The sequence below is a fragment of the Dasypus novemcinctus genome, chromosome 8 (genome assembly GCF_030445035.2).
Source record: "Dasypus novemcinctus isolate mDasNov1 chromosome 8, mDasNov1.1.hap2, whole genome shotgun sequence".
NCBI lineage: Eukaryota > Metazoa > Chordata > Mammalia > Cingulata > Dasypodidae > Dasypus > Dasypus novemcinctus.
The window spans coordinates 4,609,015-4,626,782 of NC_080680.1; the positions used below are offsets into that span (position 1 = coordinate 4,609,015).

Sequence of the window (17,768 nt, forward strand, 5' to 3'; positions counted from 1 at the left end):
CTCTGGTTCCAGCCACCCTGGCAATCAGAGAACCTGCCACCAGGCATTTCCAGGGCCTTCCTGGACTTGGGAGACAGATCAAATAGATCAGACACCCTCCATGCCGAATCCTGCTCCCTCCTTGGAGAAGAGGCAGAAAGCTTCTTCCTCCTATTCTTTCAGAAATCACACACAGTCCTAGTTCTATGACTTTACTGTCTGGTAGTTTCCCAGCTAGACCAGCCATCAAAAGGCCATTAAGTGATTTGAGATTAATCGTTCTAGCTAACAGGACTTGAGGCCCTGAGGCAATAGCTTCCTTGCTACCAAAGGTATTTACCCAGTTTCACAGGTTTTAAGATATATCAAAGCATTCTAACACAAACTTGTTAAGGAGAGAGTCAGTAGCAAGAAGTAGGAAGGTAAAACATGGGTAAAGGTTAGATCAGGGGTATCCTGGCCTGTGACCGCCCTGGGGAAGGGAACTCCCATGGCATCCATTTTGGCTCTGCCCGCTGCCTTCCTACTTCATCCCCTAGGTAGCTGGGTGTGGTCAGATAGGAATGCCGCTTGCAAAGGCGTGGACCCGCTGGGAGGGACAAGTCCCGGCTTTCCACCATTGACATGCACCCTCTAGGGGAGAGGGCAGGAGAAGGCAATGGTAGGAAGGCCCTAGGAGTAAGCCGCCAGCTGCTGAAAGGACTTGAAAAAGAAGCTTCACTCTGCCAGGTAACCTCTATCTTGGTGGGGCCATGATTTAAGCCATTGCCCTATGACCCAGCCATCCTGGCTGGGGTCAGATCTCACAAGCCTGGGTGTGTGGCACAGACACAGAGAATTTCAGAGCCCTGGCCCCTTCCCTCCCAGGGTTATGTCCTGTGGGGGCTTGTAGGCAAACCCATTTAAAATAGAAAACCAAAGGAAGGCGTTAAATAAGCTGTAGGCCATAGTTTCACTCAACAAGAAACTCCCAGATGGGCTCACCAAATATGTTGCTGGATTTTGTCTAGGTTCTTGACTATGCTGCAGAAATGAATTTCAAGAGCACGTTGGGGGAGTTATGCCAGTAATTCATTTCAGGTAGGGAGGGATGAGAAATGGGAGAAAATAGACAGATCATGGGTCCCAGGTGAAGAGGACGGTGCTGAAAAGTGATAAAGAGGGGTGATTTACAGGCTACGATTCCCTATTACAGGTTATAAATCCCCAGGTTTTACTTGCATGGCCAAATGGCAGAGGAAAAATGGTGAGAGCGGGTGCACAGAGGGCAGGACAGGGGTCCACAGGTGAGAAAATACAGCTTAGGCCTCACACCTGCTTTTTTTAAAATTATCCCACCCCTTTGCTAATGATGGCAGGGGAGGAGTTCCAGCTGTTCATAACTTTGATTGCTAATTTGTCCCATCACTCTCCCAGGAGGGCCCAATGAAGGTCCTTGGGGAATATCTGGGGCTTCTCCTGGATTCCAGAGGAAATCTTGTTCTGAATGATAGAATCTTGGTTTGGGGGTGGGGGGGTCTTCCAGCAGCCATCTTGGGGTTATTGGTGTCCCCTTGGACTTCTCGCCAGGTTCCAGATCCATCTATTGATTCCCTATCTGAGTAGCCTGCTTCAGTTAGGAGTATGTTTCTCTGGAAAGTGGATTCAGTCTGAAAACATGGATATGATAACTGTCCTACCTCCAGGGAATCTTTCCTACTCCCTGGACCTTCATTCCTCATTTACAAATTATGGGTGTGGCACTGGAATAATATCTGGGTCCCTTCTTGCTCTCTCATTTTAGAGTGTGGGGTTTTTATCTTGGATCCTTTACAAGTTACAGCTGTGCTTGATTGCCCTGACCATGTGCTTATATGGGAGTGTCTTGACTGCTGGGAAATGAGGGGTGGTATTTGTGGGCAACCATTTTAGAGAAGCAGGCTTTACTGGGGACACCATGTTTATAGGCGTTATATAGTATTGAGGAAATTTAAACTCCCTGGAAATAAGTAAACTTGGATCACTGTAACTAAGCCGGAGACTGAGGAGAGGTTAACACATCCTATTAAATGTCAGCAGAGGTGCCAACGCAAAGGTGATGTTCTGTAGCTACCTTCTTCTCCTTCTCCGTGTTCTCCAGGAAACACCAATGCAGACAGCGCGGTGCCTTGCGGGTTCCAACCTCCAGCCGAAGCCAGGTTCCTGTGCTTCCTCCCAGGAGCCTGGAACCCCAAGGGCAGGATTAGAATGTGGACTGAGGTGGACAGATGCGGATATAGTAAGTGCTGCTTCCCTTCCCGCTGAAATGAACCCTGCCATGGGATACTGTAAAAGTCAAACTACAAAGTCTTTTAAATGGCTGCCCCCTCTTGATGTAGAGGGGGACGGGACTTAACCATCCCAGGGTCCACAGGATGGAGGAATAGAGTATAGATTACAGTGGACTTACTTATGTTCTGCTGGGAAACTATTGTGATTAGTAAGAGAAGAAATTGTAATACTGATGTGGAGAAAGTGGTCACGGTAACTGCTGAGGGCAGGGAGAGGAAAGAAGAAATATGATGTGGGCGCATTTTCAGGATTTGGAGTTGTCCTGGGTGGTGCTGCAGGGACAGATTCTGGACATTGTATGTCCTGCCATGGCCCACTGGGTGGAATGGGGGAGAGTGTAGACTACAATGTAGACCACTGTCCATGTGGTGCAGCGGTGCTCCAAAATGTATTCACCAAATGCAATGCATGTGTCACAATGATGGAAGAGGTTGTTGATGTGGGAGGAGTAGCGTAGGAGGGATTGGGGGTATATGGGGACCTCATATTTTTTTAATGTAACCTTTAAAAGAAAATAAGAAAATAAGAAAAAAAAAGAAGGGGCATTTTTTAGACATTGGAATTATTCTGCATAATATTACAATGATGGACTCCAGCCATTATATATCGTGTCAGCACCAATAAAATTATGTAGGGCAAAGTGTAAAACAATGTCAACTAGAGACCGTGGTAAATAGCAGTGCTTCAATTTGTGTTCATAAATTGTAACAAATATACCACACTAATGAAAGATATTGTTAATGTAGGAAGGTTTGGGGGATGGGTGGGGTACAAAGGAATCCCCTATATTTTTGATGTGACATTTATGTAATACAAAGCTCCTTTAAAAATAAAAAATAGAAATTATTTAAAAATAAATAAATAGATAAAATAAATATCTGTAGAAGGAGAACTGGTTTTTATGGAAAGTCTTTTGTGTCTACCTGTGACAATGTAATCTTTACTTACTATCTTGTATAATTGAATTCAAAGGAGTCTTTGAAATTAGCTTCATTTACCTTTAGAATCTCAAAGTTTAACAAAATACTTGCAACATGGTGGACACTGAATAAAACCCATGAAATTCATACTAATAGCAGATAATGCTGTCTTTTCTGAAACTGAGGTGCCGTTATGGGAATCTGATAGTATATTTTCCCATACACTACTTGTGCCACTTGAAGGCTCAGTTCTCTCTCCAATCTCCTGTTTTCATCACCGTAAAGGCTTTTGAATATCACGATGTAGCATCTCTTGATCTTCATTTGGAGAAACATATGTTTACTTATCGTCAGGTCTCTTTTCTCATGTATTAGATTTGATAAAAGTACTAAGTATTGAATTGATATGCTCATAAGCACACATTAAAAGCTAGCAGTGATGTTATATGGCAGGACTCAATTATACGTTTGCTATTTAAGGGCCCAGAATATAATTGTATGGCTACTTTATATTATCTCTTATAAAATGTTTAAAATTATTATCAAAATAGAGTATCACACAAAATATTCCTTTAGAGAACTGGAGAAAAACCCACAGAATAAACTGGATGGGGAGATCTTCTGTGGCTTGGGTTTGGGTCAGGCTGGATTTTCAGATCACTTCATTTACACATAGTCACCCCCATTCTCTCCCTCATCATAGCTTTAACCTTGCAGAATACTGATTTTCTAAAGCATAATAATAATATCTATCATACATGCAGTATTTAAGGTCAAAGATACTCTGCTTTATAAACATTTTATTATTTAACTCTGGCACACCCCAATTAATTTCCTAAGACAACCACTGTTTTCCAGTATGCCCACTTCTAAGCTATATTTCATATAATGATGTTGCTTTAGTATCAACCTTTTGTTTCCTTCCCTCTCTGGATCCTTAGCTTGATGTTCCTTTGTGAAGAGAGATTTCTCCAGCTGCTTGAATTAGAGGTTGGTACCAGGAAGAGCAAAACTGTGTGCCTGGTTCCTGAAGGACCAGTTGGCTTTTAGGTCCCATCAGTCCTGCTGGCTCCCAACTTCAAAAGCATGAGCTGTTTAGCACAAGGGGTTACTGGCAAAAAAACAAAAACAAAAGCAAAAACAAGACAGGTGATATATCACCCCTCCTTGAAAACAAACACAATGTACATTGTCATTATTTCCCTTAGAAGAAAAAATGTTCAAATGTTGGAATTTATATTTTTATTGTTGACAGTAATATAATACTTTATGGTTTATGTTAATAATGACAGTTTTTATTATTTTCATTTGCATTTACAATGCACTGTTTATATTCAAGAACTTTGTTTATCATGACATTGAATATCTCTTAGATACAAGCTTTCTTTCCAGATCCCATTTCCTCCGCTCCATTTCCAATGATGCACTCATAGTTTCTTGAGACATGATGCATTGTCATGGATTCCTAGCGTGGCATGTGCATGTTCTCTATCTCAAAGCCCCTTTCCCCTCTTCTAGACTGGGATTGGTGTAGGGAGGCCCTCCGAGTCATGGCTCACCTGAACACCAAGACAGAGGGAGGAGGTCACCAGGACATTCTTGGAACCTCTGGATTTTCCTCGTTTTCCAAGCACGTTTGCATGCTCTGCTTTTTTTCCCCATCCTGTAAATATTACCATGTTCAGCAAATTTGTTCTAGGCCTTTTATACTACCCCAAGCTCTTTCTGGGCATTCTCTGGACATTAACCAGGTTTCAATATCATTTATATACTTGGACTGTAACTTCCAAATCTACAGCCTCAACCCAGATCTAAGTAGCTCCAGCCTCTCACACTCATCTCCACAGGGTACCTCTACCTCACTGGTCCCGTGAGCACTTAAACCTCCATTGTCTAAAATGGAATCATTGTCCTCTCTTGCCTTCTAAAAACATCTGCCCATTTTCCATTGCCTTCTATCTCATAAAATGAGACCAGCAGCCACCTCTTGACCCAAATCTGAATCTGTCTTCTAAATAAAATTGGAATCTGCCCATTTCTTTTTCCTGGAGCTTCTTATCTCCAGCATTTACCTCTCCAGTCTTTATTCCATACTGTAGTTAGAATGACTGTTGAAAAAATGCAAATTTCATTCCCCAAACTTGCTTGAACCACACCTAAATTGCTAGAAAAGCTTCCCTCAACCCTCAGTTAAAAAGCTCTCATCTGTGTCTACATTGTCAACCCCATCTCTCATGGAGAACATAAAGGGAAACACCGAGGTGCTTATTCCAGAAACCTGGAAGCCCTCGGCCCATCTGTACCCTTGCCCTGCATGCTCTGTGAACCCCAGTATCTGTATATTCTTCCTCCACATTACAACTTGTGTGATTTCAGTTCTCTCTAACTCTTCTCACCAACCTAATCCACACTGGGTGTGATGGTTGATGTCATGTATCAACTTGGCTAGGGCGTGGTGTCCAGCTGCTTGGTCAAGCAAACCCTGTCCTGATTGTTACTGTGAGGGTATATTGTGGTTTAAGCCAGTAGCCAGTCTATGGCTGATTATATCTACAGTCAACAAGGGAGCTGCCTTCAGCAATGAGAGAAGTGTCATCTAGTCAGTTGAAGGTCTTTATGGGAAGACCGATAATTTCGGCAATCAGAAAGAGGAATTTCTATCTCTACTATCTTTAGCCTGCTTCTCCTGGGAAGTTCATTGAAACCTTCATCAGAATTCCCAATCTGTGGTCTACCCTACAGAATTTGGGCTTGCCATCCATGGTCAGTTGAACCAATTCTATAAATAAATTATATATCTATATTTTTTCATGTGTATATACATCTCCGTGTCATATCTCCGTGGCTCCTGTCAGTCCCGTTTCCCTGAACCCTGTCTAATACACCCACTCTCATCCAGATTACTGAAATTGCTTTCCAACGTGAGATCTCCCTGTCTACCCTCAGAGCTACCTCCATTATATTCTCCACACTGCTGCTCAAGTTACCTTTTAAAAATGTAGATCAAATACAATCGCATCCCTGTTTAGAATTTTCAGAGGCTTTCCATTGCTCCTAATATGACATCCAAACTTCTCTGCAAGGCTGATAAATTACTGTCCCTGAATAATTCTCCACCTCACCTCTCTTCACCATCTCACACGCCACCTGTTCCCCTCCACTGTTGGTTTTTTGTTGTTTTCTGTCAGGCTTTTTGCTGACTGGAAGTTTGTGCACCTGCTGGAAATGCCCCTTCCCCGTTTCTTTTCACTTGGCTCTCTCCTTGTCGTTCTTTAGGCCTGGGCTCGAATGACACTTCCCCAGGTCCTTGGTCTACGTGTGGTTCCTGATTTTAGGTCCTCCCAGCAGCGGTGGTTTGCCTCGGTGGGCCCTAGTCCCCTTCTGTGAGCATATCTGAATCTGTGGGCCTCGTCGCCCTGTTTCCTTTCTCCTTATTAGACCCAGGGTTTAGGGGTAGGGTTAGTTTACTCCTGAAGCAACTAGTACAGTCAGCAACATACTGAGCGTACCATGCGTCTTTTTTGAATGTATGAATGAGAAAATTTTTTTAAATGTCTGATAGAAGAAAATGAATCTGAATAATTAATGAATCAAAATTTCCGATATTTATTTCACTCCTATATTAACAATTCACATAAAGCAGTTAACTTGGAGATTAAGTTTTGGTATTGGAGACTAATAATTCCAGTCATGTTAACAGATATAACACAGCATAGTCATATTTCCATACTTTCTTGTTTGGTATTCTCAGTGCATCTTTGTGTAGTAGGGAAGGCAGTTATCAATCCCCAAACATTCCCAAGTGAGCGTCCACAGAGAAGGACTACATGTCACTGTTAGAAAAAGCATGAGAAGCAGAAGGAGCACATGGATCCCCGTGGCCCTGAGGGGTCATAACTGCAAAGTCCCTTGAAGGAGAATGGAGATGGATAGTTAATTGGCAGCATATTTGCTACCCTCAGAGAAATGCTGTGAAAACCACTTTTTCCTCTGTCTAAACATTTGTTTTTTATCATGTGCATTCCTCTTTTTCCTTGGGCCAAGTTCAAATCATTTCAACTGCAGGTTCCTTACATTGCTCTGTTTTTTACAACATATATATATATATATATGCATAGTAATAGAACAACCCTTTTCCTGTTGATTTCTCAAGGGCTTAGTATCCTTTCCATCTCTTAATTGCAGCATCAAGTACCTATTCTACAGCACTCTAGTGCTCTATTATTTTCACTGAATAATACTTTAGCATTGCTTTCATCTGTTTCTGTTAAATTGGGATTAGGCTTCTATTCATTTGTAAATCATGTATAGTAATTCATGAATAAAAAATAAAGAAAGGTTAGTGTTCAAAGTTGATTTCAAAAATAACCAAGAAGAGATTGGTCCACAACGTTTTCTCTCCTTTAATGGAAGATCTGTTTGTGTGTGTGTGTGTGTGTGTGTGTGTTTTGGAGAGAGGGGATGCTTATTATTATTATATTTATTATATTTTGGCATCTTCTCTTTTTTTGGTGGGGGTCTTGGAGGGGAGGAGTCTTTTTTAACTTTTAACTTTGAAGCTCAGCCCAGAAAATTAATCGAATACCAAAGGGTTCTTTGCATGAAGAATTATTTTATAATGTCCCAAATTGAGATCTCTTTCATTACTCAGGGTTCTTCCTCTATTCACCCAATTACTATTGCCTATTCTAACTTAAAAATCTTACAAATGGCTTTACATGCCATTCAGACCCCATCTTAATGAGCAATGTTATTGTCAAACAGTCATTTCCTTTTTGGCCATTCCTGTTACAAAGTGTAGTCTATATTTTATGTCCAGGATATAGTGCTATGGTAGTCCCAGCTGATATTTGAGGGGTTTTACCTGGACTTATTTCCTTGAGCAAGCCCTGAGTTCCCCTGTCTAACTTCTCAATACCATGAGACAGCCATGCCTCAAGGGAAAAAGCAGAAATGAGTGCTTTGAGCTTTTCTCCTTCCAGTGGTCTCGGCATTCTCATATCATGACTACCTTAGTAGCTAGTCCCTCAATGACTTCAAGCAGATTTTAAAAAAACTTTATTTGATCTAGATTTCTGTTTCTTCTACATTTCATCTTCTGCAAGTTTGCCTGTTACAACTGGAATTTCAACTACAATTTCTTTTCAATGTCATTGAAATGTACTGAAGAAAACAAAGTGCTTATGCTATTATATGTGAGCATATGATGGAATTAATATTCTGAAAAATCCTCTTGTTACAAAATGCTTAGGTGCTAGGTAAATTTCAACAACTATTTCCAATAAATAAGTAGAAATCTAAAATAAGATGAAAGAAAAATCCACATCTGTCAGTAATAAGTAAGTTGTGGAATTGGGATAGGAGTCAACTCCTAATGGATCCGAGAGTCTGTGCAGTTAGCAATTGTACAACGCGTTTTCACCTGAGAATGAAAAAGGAAGGGAAAAAAGTGGAGAAATGGAAAAGAAGGACGGGGAGAGGTCATGCATGAAGATTGAGGTGGGAGATCAGAATCTTTACTGAATATGTAGAAACAAAGCATATTTTGCCTAAATTCCTCTCACTAAACCTAGAAAGCAAGAACATGTGTGTGAATAAGGACAAATGTTTTCTAAGAAAGCTTCGCCTGTTCATGGATTAAAGATTCAATATTATTAAATTATCATTACCCCTGAAAATAATCTGTAGGATCAATGCTACCTCAACTACATAAAAACATTAAACGTTACAATTAATCAGCACCCAGGGGAGCAGATGTGGCTTATGCAGTTGGGTGCCTGCCTCCCACATGGGAGGCCCCAGGTTTGGTTTCTGGTGCCTCCTAAAGAAGATGAGCAGATGCAGCAAGCTGACACAATGAGCTGATACATGAGCAGACACAAGAAGCAGGGAGTGGATGTAGCTCAAGTGGTTGGGCACCTGCATCCTACATAGGGGGTCCCAACTTCAGTTCCCAGTGCCCCTGAAAGAAGATGAGCAGACACAATGAGCTGATGCAACAAGCAGACACAATGATCAGGGAGCGGATGTGGCTCAAGCAATTGGGCACTTGCCTCCACATGGAGGCCCAGATTTAGTTCTGATCCTCCTAAAGAAGATGAGTAGATAATGAATGGACACAATGAGCAGAGACAATGAGCAGAGAGATGAGGGAGTCATCTGTGGGGCAGGGGGAAGGGTGTGAATTAACATCCGAGCCATCAGATCAATTAAACCACTACATACCACCAGAGTGTCTAAAATTAAAAGGAGCTAAAATACCAAGTGTTTAGGAAAGATGTGGAACAGTCAACTCTCATGCAGGGCTGGTGGGAATGTAAGAATGATACTACCACTTTTGAAAAGAATCTGACAGTTTCTTATAAATTAAACATTAATTTACCATCTACCCCAGCAATTTCAATAAAAAAATTAATGCATATGTCCACACAAAGACTTATACACATGAATGTTCATTTCAGCTTTATTTTCATAGCTAAAACCTGGAAACAATCCAAATGTCTATCAATAGATTAATGTATAAACGAATTGTCATATATCATATGTATCAAACTGTCATATGCAAGCAAATTGTCATATATAGGGGAATGCCCCCTCAGCAGTCAGTGGGAGCAGACTGTTGATACATGTAACAACATGGATTCCTCTCAAAAACATGACGTTCAACAAAAGAGAGGTCAGACACAAAAGAATACCCCATACGATGCCACCGTAACTTCCAGCACTGAGGAAATGAATCCTTGGCAACAGAGAGGTCGTTCGTTGCCTGGGTCTGAAGCTGAGGGGAAAGATTAATACAAATGGCAATTAGCGGTTAACATGCAATGCTCTGTATCTTGATTTTTTGTGACATTCACAGGGAACACACATTTGTTAAAATTTACTGAACGGTAACCTTAATGAGGGGATGTTATTGTGCATAAAAACTTCTATGAAGTTGATTTTCATGTTTCCACTTTGAAAATAATGAGCTCTTTATTAGTATTTAGGAACTTCTAAATCTACCCATTCCTGATAAATTGCCCCCAGGCTTTTGTGTGCATCCCAGCTACGCAGTTAACTTTTTAAATATGCAGATTCCTGGGCCCTCCCCCGCAGCAGAAATTTTGATCCACTGGCTTGGTTGGGGCTCCTTGTCTGAAGGACTTCATGTAAGTTACTCCCAATTGATTCAATTCACCACGGCCTAGAGCAATTTAAGAATTTTCCATGGGACACTTGTGTTATTTTTATCCCATTCTAGATTGACTACCTATTTCCAGATGGCTTTTGTGAGGTGGGCAGAAATAACCACAGTTCGGGATATAGATATATCCTTTCTCTGTACTGTAAGCTCCTTAAAGGTACCTCCGTGTCTTACGCATTTTTATCTTCCACGGAGCACATGGCATGAGCTCCTCAGTGTCAGCCACAGGAAGGAGGACGTACACATAAGCTGCTCCCTGCAGAGCCCTCCGCGCAGGGTGCCTGTTCTCCCCTCCCTGGGCAGGATTCGGGGCCTGGGACTGAGCAAGGAGTCCTGGCCCTCCCGGGGTTCTCTGGACGCGTGGGGAGGCTGCGATGACCGCCTCAGCTTGAGATGGCTCCCAGGCGCCCTCACCTGTGACTGCAGCGCTGCCTGGGCAGGAAAGAGCTGCGCACCTGCAGCTCTCAGCACCTCTCCCTCCTTGCCGGGGGGCTCTGACCCTGGGAGTGGAAACGGAAGGTATCTGGGTCCTTCAGAAGCTCGTTTTATCATGTGGAACTGCCTACGTTCCTACAAATTCCCCAAGTGCTCCTTTAAACTAGGTGCCACCTCTTTTCTCTGTTCAGTGCTCTAACAATATTAACTAATTTAATCTTGGCATCAACCTCGTGAGGGAGGAGCTTTTTAATTTTCAATTCATAGATGAGGAAACTGAGGCACGAAGAGGGATGGTCAGAACGGAGCCAATTCTTCTCTGACCTCGTACACTGTCGTCTGATATGGACCAATACACGTGACCAGAAGTGGGACCAGATCACTAGGGAAAACGGAGTTCTTGGTCTAATCCTGGAGGGCTGGTATCGAAGGGACCACGTTACCCATGCTAATAGATGTTCAGTGATCAAAAACGTAACCTCAGCTAATAAAGCTAGTAACTATGAACTCATTCATTTAAAATGAGCTAAGCACTCCCTACTTCCAAGCTAGAGTCAAGTTCCTACATGCGTTTCGGATGGCAGGTGCTCTGCTCTGAGGATTTTGAGGAACTTCTGATTCCTGTTCAAACCCATAAAAGGACACCTTAATTTTTCAATATCCTACTACAATTCATTTTATATAGTTGAAAGGAATTTTCTCCCCAAAGGTTTCAGATAAATAATTGCATTAAATATGATATCGAATGCTATTATTTTATTTTAGGGTTATCTTCCAAATAAATATGATAATGAGTTATTTGTATTAATTATGGCTGTGAAAATTTTCAGTTGCTCTTACCAGAGTTTTAAAATGTTAAAATATGACTTTTGTGGACAAGTGGGAAAAGATTAACCTTAGCACTTTTTTGCTTCTCCAGAGGATGGATCACGTTCAGGGAGATGGCTTGGGAATTTTCTGCCACCAGCTTTCTTGGAGAGCTAATTGCTGCTTTACTGAACCAAACTCTCAAATCGTAGTTGAGTACTTTGTACTATGTTTTAAACCTGGAGTGTTTTTCTATTCACTGATTTGTTTTCAATAAGATATTGATTGATATATATAATGAGTCAAACATGGCTAAATTTCTAGATATAAGTATTAACAATTGCAGTGGAGAAAAAGTCAAGGACAGAAGGATTTTTAGGTGATTGTTTCATGTCTCCTTTTCTGAAAAGTTTTTTACTATTCCATTTTGCCTGAGGGGAACATTCTAGGAAATACACTTCACATGCCTTAGATCAATACTGCTATTACAGAGTAGTTCTGGTGAAGATGAGATAAAAAAAGAAAAATTAGTTCTAGGGAAGATGAGATTAAAAAAGAAAAAATAGGTTAAAAAAAAAATTCCAGGCCCTACATTTTCAGGAACAAAATTTTAGTTAGCTACCAAAAATGAAAGAAAATAAAAGAAGCCCAAATATTAGCATTTTCTTTAAGCAACTCATAAAGACTCAGTCATGGCATTGCCAATATGTGAACATGTTTCATTAGTCACCTCAAGGTTTCTCTACTTTATTGCAATCTAATAATCATAGACTGTTTCATTTGGAGTTGACAGAGTTTTGTTCTTATCATACACATTCAATTAGTTTATAAAAAGGAATAGCAGCTTAGTTTAGATAAGTTTAACACAGACTGAGGTATTTATTCACTGTACACTTAAGACATTAATTCTTTATAAGTACCTTAACCTGTGAGACAAAAACCAAACTTCTGAGTTTTCAAGTGACAGCTTCATATAAAATGGATAACTTTCTGAGATGTAATTTACTGTGAATAGTTTATATAGTCAGAATGATATGTATAACCATGAGAAAAGTAGCAGTAATAGTTTTGTGAAATTAGATGTGGTAACTACTTACCATAAACAAATACACAACTAATTTCTTGGCTTGCATGGTATCAGCTAGTCAGCTACAAATAGCTTCATATTGCATTGGTTTTCCATGCATCATCGCATATTATACAAATACATATTTCAAAGAACAATTGCTTCTTTTTACTTTTGAAAAAGATGAGAGACTTTTGTGGGTACTCTTGGTTCTTCTGAGTGTCTAATATCCCATTTGCAGTTGATTTGACACATGTCCTTTTCTGTTATTGATGGAACATGACCTGTTTTTGGATGAACTGAATGTTTCTGTAGAGATAGAAGATCCTGTCAGAAAGCTCACAGAAAATAGCAGCATCGTGAATCTAACTGGTTTGCAGTAGAACAAGCCTCAAAGTGCTCTAAGGCTCTGGTTTCTCCACAAAGCAGCAGAGAAAACACAGAACATTTGTACTCTTCAGTGCTGCTATTACTAACAGCTCTGAAAAAAACATCAGTGTATTGAAGGGCCTTGACTGCCTCAAAAGCAGTATTTAGCTGTTATGGTATGTGTGCATGTGTCTTCTACAAGCAGACCAAATATTTGCAAAAGTAAGTACATGAGTAAGAATTATGAGAAGTCAAATCTTCCGGTTTACTGACATTTAATATAAGAGTGGTCTTGATATAAGCAAGGAGAGTTTATGTAGTGGAAGTATAACTTCTTTCTTGACCTTTATTTTGCTTTTTTAATAAAACAGAATGAGAAGAAATAGGCCACTAAAAAAAGTAGGAACCATTGAGAATACATAAAAGTGTTTCTAGGTCATGCTGCTTGGAAGCATGGTAGAAAGTTCCAACAGTAGATTTTAGGTATATCGACGTCTAAATAGAAAGTAGATTCTTGGCAGCAGTAGGTTTCACCTCCAATGAACAGACTAAAAACGTAGCATGTGTCTATGTGCATATGTGTGTGTATCTACCTGCATATTTTCAATGTGCTCATGAACAGCATATTTATATTTAGAATAGGTGGTTGATTTTGATGAACAAAGTTCCCTGTTACAGAGATTTGATTTAAAAAATCTGTAAACCCAATAAGAGATTCTATTTCTTTGAAATTCAAAACCATGCAGACTGATGGAATTCTACTCTATGGACAAAAGGGAAATCACATCACCCTGGAATTAAATAAAGGAAAACTTGCCTTTTTTATTCATTCAGGTAAAATGTATTTGTAACTTTTTATCAGTAGTTTAAAAAGAAACATATTTAGATGAAAGTATGTTTGTTGGTATTTAATCTTCTCATATTTAGGGAGAGGTAGTATAGAGTTGATCATCCAAATTAAAACACCTGTAAGTATGTTAAAAAGGCACTCTTCATAGTTACATTGGGACAGTGAATGCAAGGTAGGGCTGTCTCAGGGAAACCAAACTGGAAGTTTAAGAGTATTCTTAACAGATTCATTGTCACCATGGATATATTCCTTTTATATTGTGTAAAACCATATGTATTTTGATAATTGTGCAATAAGACCATCTATCTATCTATCTATCTATCTATCTATCTATCTATCTATCTACCTATGTATCTATCTATCTAAGAGAGTATGAATATGTGTGTGTATATATATAAAGTATTATAAAGAGGAGAATATGAGAATAAGTGCCTATAAAATTTTGGGGTAGTGCTGATAATGAGGTTCTACTGAAGAGCATATTTACAAGAAAAATTAGAATGCAATGATCAATAAGAAAAAAATTAATGAATGTAAAAGGAATTGCAACAAAGTGTAGAAATGAATAAAACTGGGATAAAAATGATGTGAAGATAATGTGAGAGGGAAGCAAATGTGGTTCAAGCGATTGGGCTCCCACCTACCACGTGGGAGGTCTCTGGTTCAGTTCCTGATGCCTCTTAAAGAAGACAGCAAGCTGGCACAGCAAATGACACAACAAGAGACAAGAGAAAAAACATTAGAGACACAACAAAGCAGGGAGCAGAGGTTCCCTGCAGTGCAGCAGAGTACCTCTTGAAGAAGACGAGCAAGACAATGAGCTGACACAACAAGATGACGCAACAAGAGACACAAGGAAGAAAAACATACTGAGAGACACAGCAAAGCAGGAAATGGAGGTGGCTTTAGCAATTAGGCACCTTCCTTATACATTGGAGGTCCTGGGTTCAGTTCTGGTGCTTCCTAAAGAAACTAAAGAAGGTGAACAGACACAGCAAGTGTAAACAACAAGGGGATGGGAAGAAATAAAAAACAAACAAACAAAAAAGCAATAACATGAGAGAAAGTCAAATGACCACTCTCTAGGATGGGGGCATAAAAGGAAATCGTAATGCTAAACTGAGTGAAAGCCATGATTTTAAACTGAAGTAACCGAGCCTTCGTTTCCTCTCCTGCCAGGCGATGCCCCGCTGCCTGCCCCTGACGCCCGTGCTCGCCTCTCCCTGGGGAGCCTGCTGGACGACGACACTGGCATTCTGTCCTCCTCGAGCTCCGCGGCACACGCCAACTTCACTGTGGACAGACACACTCAGCGTTTTCAGGCAAAGGGAGGACCACGTTACGTGGATCTTGATTGTGAGGTCCTTATTCATTGTATAATTTTAATTAACTGTAACCTGCAGAAGAAATCACTGCTTCAGGAAAGTGCCCTTTCAAAGAAGATCAGAGGTAGGCTGACTAGGATACAGCAATAGGGATAGCCAGGCACTACTGAAATGCTGATGACCACATAGGTGAAATTATTTTGGATCACCTTTTCCATATGAGAGTAAGTGGCTGTCACAGGTTTAGGAAATCATCTACCAATGAAGACGTATCAGGGCAGCAAGCAATATTATTAATATATTCCTTTGGAAATTCCATTTTATGCATTACATCTGTTGTTTGAGTAAGAAGACATAGCTGGGAGATTTCCTTTTGTTTTGGCTCCATCCTAGCCAGTGCAGCATTATCTAGGATCGCTTTGAGGAGTTGACAGCATAGACCTATGTATCAATGGATTTATTAAAGAACAAGAGCATCGCATGCACACAGCAACAATTTCTTAGTATTTGTTAAGAGTTTAATACTTCTTGCAACCCATTGCCCATATATTTCCAGGCTACATGTAATTTAACATCTGTTCTATCAGATTGTCACAGCATACCTTGAAGGTGAAGTATCAGAGCAAACCAGGAAAGTTTTGGTTTCATCTGGTATAAATAACCCGAGCAGATAAGACCTACTAAAGACCCTGATCCTGTACTAGATTACCCCTGATTTATTACCCTAATTTATTAACATAATAGGAAAAGATAGTACCTAATGCAGGGGCCATCAAATTAGAATGTTTGGGCCAAATCTAGTCCACAGCTGGTTTTTGTAAAATATAATAATAATAAAATAAATTGTTGGAAAGCAGCCGTGCCCATTACTTTAGGTATTGCCCTTGACTTCATCCAGGCTATAGGGACAGAGTTGAGTAATTGCCATAGGAAACATGTGACTCGCACAGCCAACAATGTTTACTCTGGGGCTCTTTATAGAAGTGGTTGCCCTACCCCTCCCCTAACGTTTATAGACAAAGGACTGGTGCCAGAAATATGTGTAACACAAAATGCCACTATAATACAACATTTCATTTTAAATTAACAAAACATGCTAAACCTGTTAATCATAAGTGTTTTAAGCAGATAATCAGAAAAGTTACTAAATGATATTTGTGTCAACTTTCTAAAGATCAGCTCTGGAGGGATTCTGGTATCTGGAAGATCACTAACATTCCCATGTAAAAACTTTCATGGATGTTTAGAAAGTCTTTATTACAAGGGAGTGGATATCATTGAATTAGCCAAGAAACACAAACCAAAGATCACCATTATGGTAAGAAAGCCTAAGTGGGAAGGGAAAAAAAGGAGGTGGTATTAAAAAAAAATGTTCCTTTTATGTCCCCATTTAATATAATATTTTAAAAATCAACCTTTACTCTTTTAACAACTGCCTCTGTAATATAACAAAATGTATTATGCATTAAAAAGGTAAAAAAAGATATACTTCGTGAATCATGGTTATTTTAATTTTGCGTTTTTATATTTATATGATCCACTTTGCATGGAAATAAGAATTTATATTTCTATTTTGTTTTTTTATTATTCTCAGGAGACCAGTTCTTTTGCAATGAAAATCCCCAATGAACTATTCCCTGGCCAATTGCAAATTCTCCTAATCTGTTAAAAAACTTTCAGTGTTTAAAATTCAAAATACTTAAATCTCAGGTTAAAGAATGAGCCCATGTTTAGTATAAGCAAGTTATAGAAGCACAGCATGGGAATATTTATTATTATTGCTTTTAAAGTATTTTTTTCCAGTCTGTCTCATAGGATGTTGGCCCAAAACCTGAAAGCATCTTTGGCATTATGTCTCCAAGACACAAAATGAGCACATCTCTTCAATTAGCATGAGAAAAAGGGGAAAAGAAAAGTTCAGCCTGATGTAAAGAATATGCACATGGAAAACTACAAAACAATGCAGAGAGAAATTAAAGGACCTCTCAATAAATGGAAGGACATTTTGTGTTCATGGACTGGAAGACATAATATTATTAAGATGTTAATTCTACCTGTGGCAGTTTGATATTATTGATGAATTCAAAAAGAAATATTGGATTATGTTTGTAAACTGGTCTTTTCCTCTGGCCATATGAGATTATATTGGATTCAGACATTTACTTGATTAAGTAATCATGTAAACCTCTTGTGCCAATAGGACATTGAGTCCCCACCCCTTAGTGGGTGGGAACTCGCAGATAAAAGACAGGGCAAAGGACAGAGTGAAGGCTTTTAATGTTGGAGTTTTGATGTTGGAGTTTGATGCTGAAGCCTTAAGCTAGGACCCTGGAAAGTAAGCTCACAGAGGAAACAGAAGCGAGACCCTGGAAGGGGGGATCCCTGAGCCAAGGAAAAAGAATCCTGAGGAAGGGAGGAACCCAGGAAGCCTGAACCCTCACAGACTTCGGCAGCCATCTTGCTCCAACACATAGAAATAGACTTTGATGAGGGAAGTAAATTATGCTTTATGGCCTGGTAT

At 39.9% G+C, this 17,768-nt stretch overlaps 1 pseudogene; it reads left to right on the forward strand.

Moving 5' to 3' along the window:
- Positions 1-11,097: 11,097 nt before the first annotated feature.
- The window catches only part of LOC101445115 (contactin-associated protein-like 3), a 116,603-nt pseudogene continuing 109,932 nt past the window's right edge, over positions 11,098-17,768 (forward strand).